Source organism: Lithobates pipiens, unplaced genomic scaffold (genome assembly GCF_037356315.1).
Source record: "Lithobates pipiens isolate NorthernLeopardFrog02 unplaced genomic scaffold, aLitPip1_a1.2 Scaffold_19, whole genome shotgun sequence".
NCBI classification, from domain to species: Eukaryota; Metazoa; Chordata; class Amphibia; order Anura; family Ranidae; genus Lithobates; species Lithobates pipiens.
Genome location: NW_027507764.1, coordinates 234,511,008 through 234,532,400, shown reverse-complemented (window position 1 = coordinate 234,532,400; position 21,393 = coordinate 234,511,008).

The window sequence follows — 21,393 nt, the reverse complement described above, 5'->3', positions numbered from 1 at the left end:
TAGGATTTTCTTGTTGAGTATTGGGTGAGTTTGATGATGCTCGGTGTTTGTATCCTTCTGTTGTGTTTTCTGGAATTGTCAATAGAAGTTCATGGATTGCAGTTAGAAGGTGGTCAATTTTCTTGCAGGTGTATGTGATACCTTTATGAGTGAATCGAAGAGCAAATGGAAAGCACCAACGATATGGGACGTGGTGGTATTGGAGTATCTGTAGATGTGGTTTTATCTCTTTTCTCTTGAGGAGAGTGTGTTGTGAAAGGTCCTGGAATATTTGATAATGATGACCTTGAAAAGTCAATGCATCCTTATTATGTGCTGCTTCCATTAGTTGCTCCTTTGTTCTGAAATAACAAATGGCCTGGGGGGGGGGGGCATCTTCCTTTTTGGGGGCCAGAGTTCTATGGATTCTGTCCATCTCCAAGCGTTCAATGGGAATTGATGGAGCTTACTCCTGAAAGAGTGCTGTTACTGTTGATTGTAGATCTATTATGGTTTCTGGTATACCACGGAGTCGCAGGTTAGATCTCCTGGCTCTGTTTTCAAAATCTTCTAAGCATGTGTAAAGGGAAGAATTTTCTTCTCTAAGCCCTTGTACACACGGTCGGAGAATCTGTCGGAATGAGTCTTATCGGACCGTGTCGTCAGATAATCCGACTGTGTGTGGTTTGCATCGGACTGATTCCGTCCGAATCTCCGTCCGACCCAATTTTCCAACATGTTGGAAATATTTCCCGACCAACTGGGCCGGACGGACCTAATCCGATCATGTGTAGAACATTTTCATCGGACCAAGTGCCACGCATGCTCAGATCAAATTCCTACATCAAAGCTATTGGCTACTAGCCTGAATGTAGTTCCATCGCAACGAAATTACGTCATCACGTTCTGAAAGATCGGATTTTTCGCCAACTTGGCCCGACCGTGTGTATGCAACAGTTTCGGACACAATCCATCGGACTAAATCCGACGGGCAAAATCCGACGGATTTGGTTGGCAAAATCTCCGACCGTGTGTACGTGGGCTTAGAGCTTCTAACTCATCAGCTTGAGTATTGCTGATATCATTTATTTCCTCCATTTTGTGTTCTAAAATTGATGTGGGGCGCCCTACCTCACGAATTTCCCTTGTCAGTTGTACAGTTATTGTGTCTGAGGTATTTTGGAGGGCCTTTTGTAAATACAAGGTCAAACTGACTAAGAAGATCTGAGCCATGAGGGATATTCTGTGATGTTATAGGGGTCATTCTGAATTCATGGTCAGAGTCAATATATTGTGAGGGAGAAGAGTTAGCTTTCCCTTTCAATTTCTGTCTCTGAGGTAATGCAGAGTGGGAGGATTGTGCTGCCGCCATTTTAGAAGTGTTTTTAGTCAGGTTTTCTTTGCCTGATAGTTGTTTAAGTTTTGTGTTTTTCCCAGTAAGCACTTATATGTGCTTGTGCCCTGCAGGCTAAATAGTAGGCAGGTTACTGTGGAGATGCAGTATTCATCCATGACTTGAGGAGAGAAGGCCGCTTTCATCCCAGTGACAGCGGAACTCTAAGCATCCATGTCTGCTCAGCAGCTTCGCTTAGCTCCTCCCTTGGCTTACATTTTTTCATCCAGGCATTGCTGTAAAGCACTAGATTGACCCACTCCATGTTGGCAATAATCTAGCCATCTTGGAACACACCTGCCGATGATTGAATAGATTGAAAGCTACATTTGTATATCTGTATGTGATTGATAATCCAGGGAGCAGACCAAGAGAGTAATGCTGCGTACACACGACCCGACTTTCCAGTAGACTAGGTTCAATGGTCTTCCCGACGGACTTTCAGTTGAGTTCCATCTGACTTCTGAACGAACGGACCTGCCCACATGAAAGAACTAAGTCCGTTCGTTTTGAACGCGATGACGTAAGACGGGACTAAAAAAGGAAGTTCAATAGTCAGTAGCCAATAGCTTCCCTTGTGTCGTATTTGGTCGGACCAGCATACAGACAAATGGTTTTCCCGATAGGAATTGAGTCCATCAGACAGATTTGAAACATGTTCTATTTCTAGGTCCGTCGAATTTTGTATGTGAAAAACAAATCAGATTAGCCCACACACGATTGGATTCTCTGATGAACTGATTCCGTCTGACCTAGTCTGCTGGAAAGTCGGGTCGTGTGTAAGCGGCATTAGAAGGTTCAAGCATACACTTCAAATAATACATTATCACCATATGAGGTAGTCTGTGAATGCTGTGGATACAGTGAATTACAAAGGTAAACTGTAAATTATTTTACTATAACATAGCTGTCATGCGTTGGAATGCATTTGTAGCTCACTGGTTGGTTTAACAAAAATTGCGCTTTAAATATTAATGTAAACCAGAGCCTGGATCATGAATACTAAAATATTTACACATTCTGAATAATGATGAGTGAATTGGGCAATGTTCAGTACACTGAAACGGACTGAATCATCCTTTTCCCCCGCTATTTTCAATCATAGTTTGCACGCTTTTGATAACAAAAAGCATGGGTACCGCTATAATGGGCAAATACCAATATAATAAAAATATATAATTTAGTGGGGGATATGTTTTTTTTTAATGCAGCTGCAGCCCTCTCATACAGCTTATAATGCAATGTTAAAAATACACAAATCCTTTAGCCTATGTTTAGTTCGTTATATATATATATTTTTTTCAAATGAGTACAGGTACTTACATTCAATGAGAAGTGTCGCTTGTGCTAGTGGCTGCTGTCCTATTTGAAATCTTCCTATTTGATACTGGTCGTTCGACCATTTGTTTGGTCCCTGAACTGACCACAATGCATTGCTGCACTGAACAGTGCATTGCAAGCCATGATTGGCTGAAGCAGTGAAAGATTCATCCAATCAGGGCACAGAGCACTGTTAGAGTCATGATTGGACTCAGTCATCATGACTATATTCAATCATGGCTCATTCCTGCCCCACAGTATAAAAGTATTCTTTCAATGGCAGCCATTTTCAGTATGATTTTGGCGTTTAACACCATATAGTTTTGTGTACGTTACTGGCAGTTTAACGCCATATAGTTCTGTGTGCGTTACTGCCAGTTTAATGCCATATAGTTTTTTTTGTGCGTTACTGCCAGTTTAATGCCATATAGTTCTGTGTACGTTACTGCCTGTTTACAGTGGGGATCGAAAGTTTGGGCACCCCAGGTAAAAATGTGTATTAATGTGCATAACGAAGCCAAGGAAAGATGGAAAAATCTCCAAATGGCATCAAATTACAGATTAGACATTCTTATAATATGTCAAAAAAAGTTAGATTTTATTTCTATCATGTACACTTTCAAAATTACAGAAAACAAAAAAATGGCGTCTGCAAAAGTTTGGGCACCCTGCAGAATTTATAGCATGCGCTGCCCCCTTTGCAAAGCTGGGACCTGCCAGTGTCATGGATTGTTCTCAATCATTGTCTGGGAAAACCAGGTGATGTCAATCTCAAAGGTTTTAAATGGCCAGACTCATCTGACCTTGCCCCAACAATCAGCACCATGGGTTCTTCTAAGTAGTTGTCTAGAAAACTGAAACTGAAAATAGTTGACGCTCACAAAGCTGGAGAAGGCTATAAGAAGATAGCAAAGCTTTTTCAGATGTCAGTATCCTCTGTTCGGAATGTAATTAAGAAATGGCAGTCATCAGGAACAGTGGAAGTTAAAGCAAGATCTGGAAGACCAAGAAAAAAATCAGACAGAACAGCTCGCAGGATTTTGAGAAAGCAATTCAAAACCCACGTTTGACTGCACAATCCCTCCAGAAAGATCTGGTAGACACTGGAGTTGTGGTACACTATTCCACTATAAAGAGATACTTGTAAAAATATGGTCTTCATGGAAGAGTCATCAGAAGAAAACCTCTTCTACGTCCTCACCACAAAAATCAGCGTTTGAACTTTGCAAATGAACATATAGACAAGCCTGAGGCATTTTGGAAAGTTCTGTGGACCGATGAGGTTAAAATAGAACTTTTTGGTCGGAATGAGCAAAGGTACCTTTGGAGAAGAAAGGGCACAGAATTGAATGAAAAGAACCTCTGTCCAACTGCTAACCATGGGGGTGGATCAATCATGCTTTGGGGTTGTATTGCAGCCAGTGGCACAGGGAACATTTGACGAGTAGAAGGAAAAATGGATTCAATAAAATTTCAGCAAATTTTGGATGGTAACTTGATGCCATGAAAAAGCTGAAGTTGAAAAGAGGATGGCTTCTTCAAATGGATAATGATCCTAAACACACCTCAAAATCCATGGGGGATTACATTAAGAGGCGTAAACTGAAGGTTTTGCCATGGCCTTCACAATCTCCTGACCTCAACATTATTGAAAATCTATGGATAGACCTTAAAAGAGCAGTGCGTGACAGACAGCCCAGAAATCTCAAAGAACTGGAACACTTTTGTAAGGAAGAATGGGCAAAGATACCTCAAACAAGAATTGAAAGACTCTTGGCTGGCTACAAAAAGCGTTTTCAAGCTGTGATACTTGCCAAAGGGGGCAGTACAAGATATCAACTCTGCAGGGTGCCCAAACTTTTGCAGATGCCATTTTTTTGTTTTCTGTAATTTTGAAAGTGTAAATGATGGAAATAAAAAAAAAACTTTTTTTGACATATTATAAGAATGTCTAAGCTGTAATTTGATGCCATTTGGAGATTTTTCCATCTTTCCTTGGCTTCGTTATGCACATTAATACACATTTTTACCTGAGGTGCCCAAACTTTCGATTCCCCACTGTAACTCCCTATAGTTCTGTGCATCATTGTATGTTTGGCGCATTATATTGCAGTATATTATAGTGTATCCATTTTTACGCACTCATTACTTCTACCCAAAGTCGAAGTGACACCAGAATGTATACAAAAAATCTCTAATCTTGTTCCCAGTGAACTACATTGTGGCCTCATCATACACACTGGCTCCCCAGCTGTTGCTGAGCAAAATAAATACAGCTTGCATGGAAAATGTATTTTTGTTTTTGGCTTTATAAATGCAATTATTGCTGCAGCAGATTCTAGACATGGTACAGATCTGGCACTTTACAGGTATACTAAGGGGACCCCCAGGCACTATATTGGAAGGATTTTTCATTTTTATGCTTTCACTTTAAAAATCAGAAAAATCACTGCTTATTTAAAAATGACGTTTTTCACAAACTTTTCTTTTATTGATACATGTCCCCTAGGCAGGACCCGGACCCCTATAACCAATGTATGCCCAATTACTTGCATATAAGCCTTCAAAATGGGCACTTTTGTTTTTTGATGTTCGGGTCCCATTGACTTTAATGGGGTTTGTTATTCGGGTGTGAACTTTCGTGGTGTTCGAAAGTTCTGGTGCGAACCAAACAGAGGTCCATTCGGCCCATCCCTAAAAGGATGGCATAGTCAGCACTCTTTGACGAGTGCCCATGAAAGGTCTAGTTAACTTACTCAGCACAAGAAGATTACCACTGCGGGCGATATGGGGGATGTAGAGGGTGGAAAATTTTAACTATGACAGCAACCACAAGAACAAGGGACCCATCTCACTAAAAGTATATACCATCTTTTGTGTTAATTAAAATAAATAAATAACTAAAGGTTTAAATAATGTTTTAGGGATGACTTAAACTATAGGGCTCCCTTTATGTGTATTCTGCATTATAGATTCCATCCTTATGTAGGACAAACTATCTAGATTAATGCTTCATGTACATGCATCTCCTAAACTTGAGTCTAGTAACTTTTGGCTTTTTTTTTGCCAAAGCTCCTAAACTCAACTCCATTAGCAGAGTTTAGGTGCTGCGCGTTTAGGTGAGATAAAACCTCCCTCTCGTGGAGGCGGAAAAGTTGCATTCAGGATAGGAACGTTTTGACCGCAGGCCCCAGAAAATTGCAAAATATAGCACAATTGCATGTTTGTGACGTTTTGCTGTGGTCACAGTCAGGGTAGCTTAGTGTACATGTAGCCAAACTATTGCTAAATTCCAACTGCCTGTAAATGAAGGTGGTCTAGCTCTGCCCAATTTAAATTTTTCCTACTTGGCTTCACTTTTACCCACCCTGCATTGATGGCTCACCCTCCCTGATGGAAATCTGGCCCTGGACTATAGCAGCTAAAGTTGGCTTTCCACAACTGTTCCAATCTTAAATAGGGACCAAGATTCCCCCCCCCCCTTTCCTGTATTCAACCCAGGAAGACAACTTTGATGGCTTGGACCTTTATCCTTAATTGGCCCCCTTCTCTTGGAATTTGGTCTCCTGATATCCCACTCTGGGACAATCCCATCCTTCCTCATTATTCCACTATGCCAGACCCCATGATTTGAAAAAGGGCAGGTGTTCACACTCATATATTCTCAATGGGCCCAATTCCCCCAAGCTCCTATCCTCCAACAGAGCTCATTAGAATCCCTTTTTAACCACTTCCGGACCGCCGCACGCCGATATACATCCTAACTTTGACGGGTGATGCTGTTGTTAAGGCAGCAGCTAGTTTCCATAAACCTGGTATCCTCGTGTTTGCCCAGCGGTCCAGTTTCTGATAGGAGTGATCCCTGTGGTGGAGTCACCACAAGATCACTTTTATCACTGGTGAGAGAGGACCCCCCTCCCGCCACACTCCTGTGCTCTCCACCGCTTACCGGATTCCGTCGGCAGTGGCAGAGGGGTCTTCACACTGGCTGGGCATGGAGTGAGGGGAAGATGGGCCCCTAACCATCTCCATAACAATGCGGGGCGGAAGCGACATCAAAACGTCACTTCTGCCCACAGCTCTTAAAGGCCCATTTTTTTAACCCCCCTGACGGTATTCCCGAGTCTGACTCGGGGTGGATTTTTTATACCAAGAGCGGTATCCCCGAGTCAGACTCGGGACTGCATCGCTGGATCCAGGAGGAGGATTACTTACCTTCTCCCTCGGATCCAGCGTTGTCTCCCCACTGTACGAGCGAGCCGTGTCTCGCTCGATGCATCACATCGCCGATCTCCGTGCCCTGCGAGCGTTGTGACGCACGGGCACGGAGATCGGCGCCAAATTCAAAAAGTGAAACAAACAGTAAACATACAGTGTAATGTAATCTTACAGATTACATTGCTGTATGTAAATATTTCACATCCCCTTTGTCCCTAGTGGTCTGCCCAGTGTCCTGCATGCAGTTTTATATAATAAAAACTGTTCTTTATGCCTGGAAACTGGAGATTGCCCATAGCAACCAAAACTGTCCCTTTACATCAAAAATGATTTTAGACCAGCTAGAAAACAGTGATAATAAATTAGAATCACTCGCAGAATTGAGCGACAGCGATTTGTGGGGAGATCCGTCATCAAATACTGAAAAGTAATGACAGTGACAATTCTGCAACTGAGCAAATTTCAGTGTTTTTGATTTGATTACATTATTGAATAATTTTTATTATTGTTATATTATTATTTGGTACAATTATTTATAATTATTTATTATATTATAATTTATGATTTAATTTTTCAAACTTTATCATACCCGGGATGTCTGCTAGACTCTGGTTTGGACAGATTTAAGAGAGTTATTCCTAAGAATTGCAGGACTACAATATAAAACGCCAAATTTTCATGCAAAATAATGGTACCGCTTTTAGCACCTAAAATCCGAAATAATCGTACCGCCAGGGAGGTTAAAGGACATTTTTTTTTAAATTGAATTTAAGTGCAAATATTAGATCTGAGGTCTTTTTGACCCCAGATCTCATATTTAAGAGGTCCTGTCATGCTTTTTTTCTATTACAAGGGATGTTTACATTCCTTGTAATAAGAATACAAGTAACACAATATTTTTTATTTTTAAAAAACAGTGTAAAAATAAAAAATAAAAGGTAAAATAAATGAGAAGCGGAGCTCGCGTGAAGAAGCGAAAGTATATGTGAGTAGCACCCGCATATGAAAACGGTGTTCAAACCACACATGTGAGGTATCACCGTGATCGGTAGAGCAAGGGCAATAATTCTAGCCCTAGATCTCCTCTGTAACTTAAAAACATGCAACCTGTATAATTTTTTAAACATCGCCTATGGAGATTTTTAAGGGTAAAAGCTTGTCACCATTCCACGAGCGGGCGCAATTTTAAAGCGCCACATGTTGGATATCAATTTACTCGGCATAACATTATCTTTCACAATATGAAAAAAAATGGGCTAACTTTACTGTTGTCTTATTTTTTAATTTAAAAAAGTGTAATTTTTCCAAACAAAAGTGTGCTTGTAAGACCGCTGCGCAAATATGGTGTAACAGAAAGTATTGCAACAACCGCCATTTTATTCTCTAGGGTGTTAGAAACAAAAATGTAGAATGTTTGGGGGTTCTAAGTAATCTTCTAGCAAAAAAAAAATTTAACTTGTAAACCCCACATCTAAAAAAGAGGCTCGGTCCTTAAGTGGTTAAAGGCCTCTGATCTTGATAAGCCCCTTTCTTCAAAGTATGCCTTACTTATTACTCATCCTGGGGCTAAGATTTCTCTCTTGTTTCGGATGTGGAAAACTAATATCTCTAGTCTTTATGAAGAAGAGTGGGAAGGAGTGGTTGCTCAATATACTAAACTGATGATCTACTTTAGGGATATGCTAAACTGTGTACCAAAAAAATGGCGCCTTGTGGGGATGAGAACATATAAACCAACAGCTGCCCCCTTTAAAGTGAACAAATCACTAAACTGTATGAAATTATAAAATAAAGAATAAGGTGCTATACACCAGGTTTTGCACCTTCGGAGCGAGACGTGGAACATCTAATGCCAGGCCAGGCACTATCACATGTGAGTGTAACTAATATCATTGCTACTGTTTTTACTATGTTAAAAATTACTACACTATGACTTTCATCCGTGTCTCCTGTGGAGTATTTTTTCACACTCTAGCTCCTTCCTGAGTGGCCATTGGAGTGGATTTATGCTAGTGGAACCAATCTGGTGTTCCCAAAGCGTTTTTTGACCATCCTGTAAAAAGGGGTCAAACATACTGAGCACTCGTGGTAGAAGATCTAGAAGTTTTATCTCAGAGTATTCCATTTTGGTGTTGGCATTTATTCACTTATGGACTTTATGCTTGCTTATTTTTTCATTAATGTGCAATTTTAAGTTTAATGCAGTGTTTTCTTTGTGGCAGTTTTTGTTTCTGAACATGTATAGCACCTTATGTATTTTATATTTCATACTTTGTGGGCTCTTTGAGGGTAGGGACCGATGTGAGTGTGTGATGTACAGGGATAGGGACTATTGTAGACACTCACTCAGGTTGAACTGGATGGATTGGTGTTTTTATTCAACCTTACTATGTAACTTTAGGGATAACTTCATCCAATATAAATTTTGACACAGGATATACTCCCCAGATTTTGCATGACATCAATCCCTCTCCTGCTTTACTCTGTAACAAGTGTTTAAATGCCACTGGTGCCTTTTAAAGTTTGCTATGGAGCTGCTCTTTGATATATAATTATTGGAAACAAGTTACATCTAGGTTGGATAAGGCATTGAAATTATTGCTGGCTCTGGACCTCAATCTTTTGCTGGTGATATCTATAATTCCCTCTACATTTCAAAATATGCTAAACTGTTATTGTTCTATACATCTTACTATGCCAGAAGGGAAATTCTCATAAAATGTACCATTTCCACTTCACCCTCCTCAAATTATTGACATTCAGCTATTAGTTCTGCACGCCCCATATATCAACTGACATAGTGTATATGAGCAGAGGGTGCTCAGCCAGATATGATAAAATATGGGCTGCATGGTTGGACTCCACCTGATCTCCCCCCCTTTCCTCCTGTTTTCCCCTGTCCCTCTTCACTTATTTGCCTTGAAGACTTTTCTATTGACATGGTATAGGTTACTACTTTTTTACTACATGCTTCATTTACGAATATGTACCTTCCGTGAGGTTCCTACAAATTATATATCTGTTTGTATTGCTCTAATGTACAGTTCTTAATCTGTGGTACTACCTGATGTATTGTACTTTTAAAACCGTACGTTTTCTACTGTAAAAAAAAAAACTCTGCATATAAATTAGCTGATACAGTAAAATGTACTATGTTAGCCCTCGTTCACACTGGTGGGGCTTTGTATCGGGCTTCAGCGCAATTTCAAAGCCGCAGATCGTTGTGATTGCCACCTATGATTTCATTGTGGCTTGCGACTTTGTTTAAATCTATGCAAGTCACAATGAATTTGGCAAAAAGTAGTCCAGGAACCTTTTTAAAATGTTGCTGCGACCTGATTCGTGGCAATTTGAATGGTTCCATTGCCGACAATTGGGTGTGACTTGTCCTGTAATTTGGAACTGTCAAATCACATGACAAATCGCACTTGAACACGGAGCTGAGCACTACCACGGGGGACATATACCTATGAATAAAAAATGTAAAACATATCTTGAAAGAGCTTTGAGTTTAAATTGAATCCAGCCTGTTTTGCAGTTTGACAAACGGCCAAAAAAAAGGCTATATTTGACCAGTTTGCTTGGACAAATATCTGGTCGCTGTTTCTAAACAAACTGGCTGGAGATCTGCCATTTAGTGCTGGTATTACCACTAAATTGTTTAAGGAGTTGGTGTGTCTGTTCATTTATTTTTAAGTCTTTCTGGGTAATAATTTATCCCATACTCATTCCCTTGGATATATGGGGTCCCCTTATTATAAAGGGGCTTCCAGATTCTGATAGGTCCTCCCCTTCCCCCCCGGACAAAGCTCCACTGCTCTTTGGGAGGAATGTAGGAATGAGGCTCTTGTCCCCTCAACATAGAGGCAAGGTGCCTTGAAGAAATTTGGAAAAATAGTGCCCTTAATGGCATGGGGTTCCTCTTGAAATTCTTACCAGGCAAACTGGGTGGCCAGAAAAGAGAGAGTATTATAAATAATTTCTGAATATGTAAATCCATCATCAATCACATTATCCAGAGTCAGTGTCAATGACCCTCTTTTCATGATGGTGTTTCCCCACTATCTGAAGATCTTTCCCCACCACAAAATAACAGATTACCCCACTGGCTCCTGTTTGTGAACAAACAGGCTGGGAATGCGGAGTAATGTCATTGATTCATTATGGAAAAAAGGAAAAAACTGTGCTATGATAAAAATATTATACTAATTGTCCACAATGGAACTTTGATCAGCTGCGGCTTGACTGTATTACATAATTACAGAAAAAAACACATGAAAAATGGAGTAAGCTGCGCTAAATCATAAACCCACATAATATTCAATGAAGTAAAAAACATTAGACAAAATTTCAATATTAATGTGCAAAATTAGGCCTATTACCCCCAGTCCTAAAGAATAAGGGTTATAGGATAATTGATCACAGTGAACAACGAAAAAAGAAAAACAAAAAAATATAAAACAAAATAGTGAACACCCAATGTGTAATTATATAAACATTTAAATTCCAACAGAGTCCAATATAGATGAAATCGTCAAATCTTCTACTGTGTAGCAAGTGCTTGATCCACCACCATACAGCCAAAATTACTCCTTACCAGAATTTCATGACCCCCCACTACAGAGGGTCACCAACAGCATGTAACAATAGATATCTCCCACTTCAGAACGGTGTCAGCTGTTCTCCTCCCTCCACCGATATCATGACCAGGTTGTCAAACAAGTATCTTTAGTTATCTCCCATATATTAGGTCATATGTGCCAATTCCATGCAAAAGAAAAAGCTCCAATAGTGTAAAACCTTTTAATATAACTGAAATATAAAAACAAAAATGCACTAACAAAGCACAAAGGGAAGATCGGTCTTAAGTCCGATGCGCCGGCCGGACACAAACGGACAAACTTGTCGGTCCTGGGTACAATTCCTTCGTAAGGGGGTGACGTCAGCGCATCGCTCAGCCCTACGCTTTCGCAAAAAATTGTGTCATCCAGGGGCCCCTAAAAATGCTCCTAAAATGCCTCAAAGAAGCAGATTGCAGGACTTTCTTTGATGTCCTGTCAGCGCACTGCTCCAGTGTGAAAGCCCGAGTGATAGGAGAAGTGCTTTACAGGTGCTATTTTTGCCGCTATAGCGCCTGAAAAGCTCCTCAGGGTGAAAGAGGTCTAATGAAGCGGAGAACAGAAAAGAGAGTAAAAGTTTTTCCTCTGAGAGCACCTGAGATCTGTGTCTCAGGGGATGGGCTGCCTGTGATCATGTGAGCTACCTGTGTGATTACAGAGCAGCTGAGTTTTAAAAGTAAAACCAAAGTTAAAAAGACTGTGTAATTACATGAAAATAATAAGCACTAACCACTGGTGCATTTTTTAAACCACAGTTTTTTTTTACACACATTTTGGCACATTCTTTAACCACTTAATCCCCAAACCATTTTGCAGCTAAAGGACCATGCCCCTTTTTGCGATATGGCACTGCGTCGCTTTAACTGACATTTGCGCGGCCGTGCGATGTGGCTCCCAAACAAAATTGGCATCCTTTTTTCCCACAAATAGAGCTTTCTTTTGGTGGTATTTGATCACCTCTGTGGTTTTTATGTTTTGTGCTATAAACAAAAATAGAGCGACAATTTTGAAAAAAACACATTATTTTTTACTTTTTGCTATAATAAATATCCCCAAAAAATATATAAAAAAACATTTTTTTCCCCTCAGTTTAGGCCGATACGTATTCTTTTACATATTTTTGGTAAAAAAAATCGCAATAAGTGTTTATTGATTGGTTTGCACAAAAGTTATAGTGTCTACAAAATAGGGGATAGTTTTATGGCATTTTTATTAATAATTTATTTTTTACTAGTATTGACGGTGATCAGTGATTTTTATTGTGACTGCGACATTATGGCGGACACGCCAGACAATTTTGACACATTTTTGGGACCATTGGCATTAATACAGCGATCAGTGTGATTAAAAATGCATCGATTACTGTAAAAATGGCACTGGCAGTGAAGGGGTTAACACTAGGGGGCAGTGAAGGGGTTAAGTGTGACCTAATGTGTGTTTCTTACTGTAGGGGGGAGTGGCTTGGCATGTGACATCACTGATCGTCGTTCCCTATGACAGGGAACAGACGATCAGTGACAGTCAACTAGGAAGCACGGGGAGAGGTTTGTTTATACTTACCTCTCCACGTTCTATAGCTCTGTGACCCGATCGTGGGACACAGTCACGGAGCTCAGGACTGGGTCGCAAGCGCACCCCACGGCTGGGCTCTTAAAAGGCAATGTACCTGTACAGTATGTGCTTGTGCCCAGCCACGCCATTCTGCTGACATATATCAGCGTGAGGCAGTCCTTAAGTGGTTAAATGTGCATTTTAGCCCCTTTTTATTGTGCATTTTGCCATTTTTTTTTAAATGCTGTATTTTTTTTTACATGCATCTACCTGTGGATTTTTTCATTATGCATTTTGGCGCTTTTTTAAACACACATTTTGGCACAGGTTATTTTAACACACATTATGGTGTGGTTTGTAAAGCACATTTTGGCGCTTCTTTTAGCATGTAGTTTGACACTTTTTTAACATGCATTTAGAGTTATTTTTTTTATGCATATGCATATTTTGGCAAGCAGCACATTTGCTTGCCACTTTTGGGATGTCATTAACAATTAATGGCACCACAAGTATAACATGCATTTTCCATGTGTTTCCAAAATGAACACAAAAAATTTGCCAAAATACATGTTAAAAGAAATACCAAATTGAGCATTAAAATTTGCTAACATGCATTTAAAAAAAAAAACATGCTAAAACATATGTTGAAAATAGCAGCAAAGAGTACATTAAAAAACATACCAAAATGCGCATAAAAAAGGCCCAAAAAGCCAAATGGAAATTTGGTTGTGTATTTGTCAAATGACAATATGTGCGGCAAAATGCATGTCTGCTGACTGCATTTGAGGTGTCATTAACAAAAATTGCCACCAAAAGTTGTATTTTGTATTTTGACAATTTTACAGCGATTTGTAATCGTGGCAAGAATTCTGCCAACAATTCTGCATTGCTCAGATGTGTATGGGTCATAAAAGATAATACATTATAACTATACTGTCTGTGTGTGTTTTTACTGTATTTTACAGATACCTAGCTGTAAACAAACCAACCAAGGATTATAGGTATGTAATTCATCAAATAAGTTAAAATATATTTAGTCAATTGTCACCCAGGATCTCTGGCCAGTTTGTGTACAGTTTGTTTTGTTTTTTTCAATTAAAGAAATTAGTGTGTGTTTATCATACTGGGCCGTATGCTTTTCAATCTTAACCACTTGCCGACCGCCTCACGCCGATGTACGTCGGCAGAATGGCACGGGCAGGCATAAGCACGTACATGTACGTGATTTGCCTCCCGCGGGTCGGGGGCCCGATCGGGCCCCCGCCCGGTGCCTGCGGCGGTCGGTTTTCGTTCGGGAGCGATCCCGGACGAGGGGACGGCCATTCATTCATGGCCACCCCCTCGCGATCGCTCCCGACGAATGGAAATCCCCGGTGACATCACTTCCTCTCCTGTAATGTAAACACAGGAGAGGAAGTGATGTATTCTCTCCTCCGTGTCGGTATTTTTCGTTCCGACACGGAGGAGAGCGGATCAGTGAGTTGCACCAACACATCCCACACACAGTAGAACATGCCAGGCACACTCACACCCCCCCTTTACCCCCCGATCACCCCCCCAATTACCCCTGCCCCCCCAGTCACAGTGACACCAATGTCATTTTTTTTTTTTTTTTTTTTTTTTTTTGCATTGGTGTCATTTGTGACTGTAATAACTGTTAGGGCAGTTAGGGTTAGCCCCCTTTAGTTCTAATGTACCCCCCTAACCCCCCCAATAAAGGTTTAACCCCGTGATCACCCCCCGTCGCCAGTGTCACTAAGGCTGGGTTCACATTGCAGCGGTTTATGAGAACGAATGTGATTCGCACCGCACTGCAGTGCAAATCACATCCGATCTCTGTGCGATTCGAGTTCAGCCATTCGCCGCACCCGCCGCACCCGCCACACCCGCCGCACCCGCCGCAAATTCGCACGGGACCCTTTTTTTGGCCCGCAGCAGAATCGGATCGCATGGGTGTTCACACCATGCGATCCGAGTTTGCAGATCGCACTGCGATATGCGAACTGATCTGGGGGTGTCAGTAACATTTCACTGACACTCCCAGCAGTTCGCATAGGGCAGTGTGAACTGCCGCCGGGAGGCATGCGATGCGGGAACCCGCCGCGGATTCGCGGCGTTTCCGCATCGCTCCAGTGTGAACCCAGCCTAATAAGCGATCATTTTTCTGATCGCCGTATTAGTGTCACAGGTGACGCTAGTTAGGCAGGTAGGTATTTAGGTTCGCCGCAGCTTTTTATAGCGCTAGGGACCCCCATATACTACCGCATAAAGCCCCCTGATTGCCCCCTAGTTAACCCTTTCACCAGTGATCACCATATAACTGTTACAGGTGACGCTGGTTGGTTAGTTATTTTTTTATAGTTTCAGGGCACCCGCCATTTATTACCTAATAAAGGTTTAACCCCCTGATCACCCGGCAGGTGTCATTTGTGACTAATAACTGTTAGGGCAGTTAGGGTTAGCCCCCTTTAGTTCTAAGGTACCCCCCTAACCCCCCCAATAAAGGTTTAACCCCGTGATCACCCCCCGTCGCCAGTGTCACTAAGGCTGGGTTCACATTGCAGCGGTTTATGAGAACGGATGTGATTCGCACCGCACTGCAGTGCAAATCACATCCGATCTCTGTGCGATTCGAGTTCAGCTATACAGATAGTATGGCTGAATTCGTGTCGCACCCGCCGCACCCGCCGCAAACTCGCACGGGACCCTTTTTTTGGTCCGCAGCAGAATCGGATCGCATGGGTGTTCACACCATGCGATCCAAGTTTGCAGATCGCACTGCGATATGCGAACTGATCTGGGGGTGTCATTAACATTTCACTGACACTCCCAGCAGTTCGCATAGGGCAGTGTGAACTGCCGCCGGGAGGCATGCGATGCGGGAACCCGCCGCGCATTCGTGGCGTTCCCGCATCGCTCCAGTGTGAACCCAGCCTAATAAGCGATCGTTTTTCTGATCGCTGTATTAGTGTCACAGGTGACGCTAGTTAGGCAGGTAGGTATTTAGGTTCGCCGCAGCTTTTTATAGCGCCAGGGACCCCCATATACTACCGCATAAAGCCCCCTGATTGCCCCCTAGTTAACCCTTTCACCAGTGATCACCATATAACTGTTACAGGTGACGCTGGTTGGTTAGTTATTTTTTTATAGTTTCAGGGCACCCGCCATTTATTACCTAGTCTCACTAGTGTACCCCTAAATTTAGGGGTGTCTACTTTCTAAAATGGGGTCATTTGGGGGGGGGGGTTTGTGCCATCTTGGCATTTTATGGCCTTCAAAACTGTAACGCCCTTAGAAAGCCTGAAGGCGGTGCTTGGTTTTTGGGGCCCCGTACGCGGCTAGGCTCCCAAAAAGTCCCACATATGTGGTATCCCCGTACTCAGGAGAAGCAGCAGAATTTATTTTGGGGTGTCATTTCACATATGCCCATGGCATGCGTGAGCAATATATCATTTAGTGACAACTTTGTGAAAAAAAAAAAAAGTTTGTAATTTTCCCGCAACTTGTGGCAAAATATAAAATATTCCATGGACTCAACATGCCTCTCAGCAAATAGCTTGGGGTGTCTACTTTCTAAAATGGGGTCATTTGTGGGGGTTTTGTGCCATCTTGGCATTTTATGGCCTTCAAAACTGTAATAGGTAGTGAGAAGTGAACTCAAAAAATTACGCCCTTAGAAAGCCTGAAGGCGGTGCTTGGATTTCGGGGCCCCGTACGCGGCTAGGCTCCCAAAAAGTCCCACATATGTGGTATCCCCGTACTCAGGAGAAGCAGCAGAATTTATTTTGGGGTGTCATTTCACATATGCCCATGGCATGCATGAGCAATATATCATTTAGTGACAACTTTGTGAAAAAAAAAAAAAAAAAAAAAAAGTTTGTAATTTTCCCGCAACTTGTGGCAAAATATAAAATATTCCATGGACTCAACATGCCTCTCAGCAAATAGCTTGGGGTGTCTACTTTCTAAAATGGGGTCATTTGTGGGGGTTTTGTGCCATCTTGGCATTTTATGGCCTTCAAAACTGTAATAGGTAGTGAGGCGTGAAATCAAAAATTTACGCCCTTAGAAAGCCTGAAGGCGGTGCTTGGTTTTCGGGGCCCTGTACGCGGCTAGGCTCCCAAAAAGTCCCACATATGTGGTATCCCCGTACTCAGGAGAAGCAGCAGAATTTATTTTGGGGTGTCATTTCACATACGCCCATAGCATGTGTGAGCAATATATCATTTAGTGACAACTTTGTGTAAAAAAAAAAAAAAAATTTTTTTTTTGTCATTATTCAATCGCTTGAGGCAAAAAAATAAAATATTCAATGGGCTCAACATGCCTCTTATCAATTTCCTTAGGGGGTCTACTTTCCAAAATGGGGTCATTTGGGGGGGTTTTGTACTGCCCTGTCATTTTAGCACCTCAAGAAATGAGATAGGCAGTCGTAAACTAAAAGCTGCGTAAATTCCAGAAAACGTACCTTAGTTTGTAGATGTGACAACTTTTGCGCAAACCAATAAATATACAATTATTGACTTTTTTTTTACCAAAGACATGTGGCTGAATACATTTTGGCCTAAATGTATGACTAAAATTGAGTTTATTGGATTTTTCTAATAACAAAAAGTAGAAAATATCATTTTTTTTCAAAATTTGCGGTCTTTTTACGTTTATATCGCAAAAAATAAAAATCGCAGAGGCAATCAAATACCATCAAAAGAAAGCTCTATTTGTGGGAAGAAAAGGACGCAAATTTTGTTTGGGTACAACATTGCATGACCGCGCAATTACCAGTTAAAGCAGCGCAGTGCCAAAGTGTAAAAAGACCTCTGGTCATTTACCAGCAAAATGGTCCGGTCTGAAAGTGGTTAAGTAAAGCACCCTCTCCTTGCAAGGCACCTAGTCTCCATGTTAATGGAATAAGCTCCTCCTCTCCACATCCACTCCCCAAAAGAATGTGAGGATTTATGTGTGTGTGTGTGTGTGTGTGTTCCAAGTTCCACTTGTAATAAGGAGCTCCCAGATATCCACCACCCCCAAAGGGAAAGGAGTACTGGGAAACATTAGTATCCCTTACCAATTCCCACGAAAAGTTTAATATAAAAAAACTATAAAACTATATAAATAATATATACACACAAGCAATGTGGCTAAAGCTGTTATAAAAAAAAAAGTTTACTGTAAGTCCAACATCACCCAACGTCATGATGACTAAGTGCAAGACAATGTTACCCCATTGCTAGAATTATCCACTGTCCCCTGATTTTGCCCCCCCCCCATACTACTAAAATAAATTTTGATCCCCGGCTTTTGTGTGCAACAGGTAGGCTAGAGCAGTTGTTCTCAACCTCAGTCCTCAAGTACCCCCAAGGGCCATGTTTTGGGAACTTCCCTTAGATAAAAAAGCTCTTATAAATACCATGTCATTGATATTGATTTAAAGCAGCTGTGCGAAGTGAAGGAAAACTTGAAAACATGGCCCGTTGGGCGTACTCGAGGACTGAGGTTGAGAACCACCGGGCTAGAGATCCTAGCTGACATCATTGCCGGGGAATCTGACTTCCATTTATCAGCAATAGGCTGGGGGTTATCATAAAGTTGGGGAAACATTGTCAAATGATGGGTTATTGTAATTGACACTGGATTCACATAGCTGGATGATGAGAATGATGGTGAATTTACATCATGGGACATAGTTTACATTTAAGTTTTGAGTTGAAACAGCTGACAGAAATAGATTTTCTCCATTCTTTCAACCAGTGGAAAACAAGACTACAGCAATGCATTAGTGCAAATGAGGAATATATTGAAGGGAACAAGCATTACATTTGTAATACATCTAAATAAAGGTGAGTTAGGTAATCAGTCTCATTATTTACTAGACACACCTCATATACAGATGCTGCTATTGGAATTGGTGGGAACAGAAGTGCCAGCCTTGACCAACAGATAGAAATTGTCCAGTAGTTCAGCGATACTGTTTGTCTGTGTTCTTGCTGATACAAAACTGGTCCACTGTTGGCCGATTTCTATGAAAATCATATTAAAGCAGAGCTCCACCCAAAAGGGGAAGCTCCCCTCCACTTCCACATTTGGCACCTTTTTGGGGGGGAGCAGGTACCTGGTCTCACTTCTGGCTGAGTTTATCACAATGAACTCAGCCAAAAGGTCAGCCCCCACAGCCGGCCTATTCCCAGTGTGCAGCGTGCTTCGCACATGCACAGTAGGGAACCAACTGTTGGTTTTCCTTAGTGGAGATGGTGGCAGCAGCACCCCGATAGCCAATTGAAAAATGTCACTTTTAATTTTTTCTGCAGGAGCCTGGAGCTCCTCTTTAATTTTAAAGAGACCGTAGATAATACAAGAGTGTAAAACTGGCCAACCACAGGACATTTTAATGAGGGAGAATTGGCAGACATGTCCTGACCAAAAAGTATAGGCAGATATTTTACTACTAGAATTAAGAGACTGCAAAAACACAACAATGTAAAAATGGGCAACAGCAAGACAATTTTAAATAGCATGGCTAGGCCCAATTTACTAGAAACAAACAACAGAACAGTTTTAATCAAAGAGAATAGGCCCTACCAGTGTAGGCCTAGCTTTTATTTTTAGTATGGGGATTGGGGCTCTGAGCATCCCAAACATAAAATGATCCTATTACGTAAAATAAAAACAAAAAAATACCACTCATGAAACAATTAAAAGTTCCCTATCAACATAATAATAATGCATTATATATTATATTCTCAAAATGATAACCCCTGAAACAAGACTTAATATTTTTATTTAAGGTAAGCCTTGCTGTGAAAAAAGCAACTTAGCTTAAAGAGGAGGTCCGCCCACCCCTATAAAAATTAAAAGTCAGCAGCTGCACATACGGCAGCTGCTGTCTTTTAATAATAGGAGACTTACCTGTCCTGTAGTCCAGCGATGTCTGGACAGCAGCTGTTGTTTCCATAAGCTGGCAGGTGCTGCCATCATTTCGGGTAAGGGAACTTGACCAGGGCTGCTATCAAAAATTTTAGGGCCCCTTACATAGTTTTAGGACTGGGCCCCCCGGAGGGGGGAAAGAGGGGGGAGAAGAAGAAGAAAAAGGAGGGGGGAGGAGGGGGGAGAGAAGGAGGGGGAAATAAGGAGGGGGGAGAGAAGGAGGGGAAGGGGGCAGGGAGAGAGTGAGGGGGCAGAGAAGGAGGGAGGGGCAGGGAGATAGCGAGGCGGGAGAGGAGGGGGAGAGAAGGAGAGGGGGAGAAGGAGGGAGCGGTTGAAGATGGGAGGAGGGAGAGAGATGGGGAGAGGAGGGAAGAGAAGCAGAGGGGGGTGAAGGAGGGGGTGGTTGAAGGAGGGGGAGGGAGAGAGATGGGGAGAGGAGGAGGGAGAATGAGGGGAATGGAGAGAGCGAGGAGGAGAGAAGGAGAGGGGGGAGTAGGAGGGGGAGGTTTAAGGAGGGGGGAGAAGGAGGGGTAAGTTGAAGGAGGAGGCAGGGAGAGAGTGAGGGAGGGAAAGAAGAAGGGGGAAGGAAAGAGCGAGGGGGGGGGTGAAGGGGGAGAGAAGGGGAAGGGAGAGAGCGAGGGAGGGAGAAAAATGGGGGCAGGACAAAGAGGGGGGGAGAAGGGGAGAGAGGGAGAAGGAGGGGGAGGGAGAGAGCGATAGGGAGAGAAGGAGGGGGGAGAGGAGGTGAGGGAGAGAAGGAGAGGGGGAGGAGAAGGGGGAGAGAAGGAGAGGTAGAAGGAGGGGGGTGGGAGAAGGAGAGACAGGGGCAAGGAGAGAGCGAGGGGGAGAGAAGGAGAGGGGGAGAGAAAGAGGGGGAGGGAGGGAGCAAGGAGGGAGAAAAGGAGGGTCTGGTCCCAGTGCTTACTTACTTAAATGGTCCCCGGGCTCTCAGTCAGTGACTTCTCTCAATGTGGCTGTCAGCTCCTTAATCTTCCCACCCCCACATCCCCTTCACAGGCGCAGCAGCACACAGGCAGGGAGAGAGGGGTGGGAGAAGGGATGTGTGTGGTGTGAAGCTCAGGCATGCTGGAGGTGACGGAGCAGCGTGGGGGTCGTTTATTTCCAGGGCAGCCACACCTCCCGAGCCACTTGTCACTGCACACTGACTGAGCCCAGGGGTCATCAGGAGGGGGAGGGGAGGAGCAGGTGTCTTGAACCACCGGTTTTCCGGGGGGGTACTCATTTCTGCGCCCCTCGAGCAGACCAACTGACACCCCCCCCCCCCACATCACTGGCAATGAGTTAGGAGCCAGTGCAGCTGGCGGCACCAACGGGAGTCGTGACTTTTGTAGGGGGAGGAAAATAGCAAAGCGGAGGTGCCAACTTGAAGGA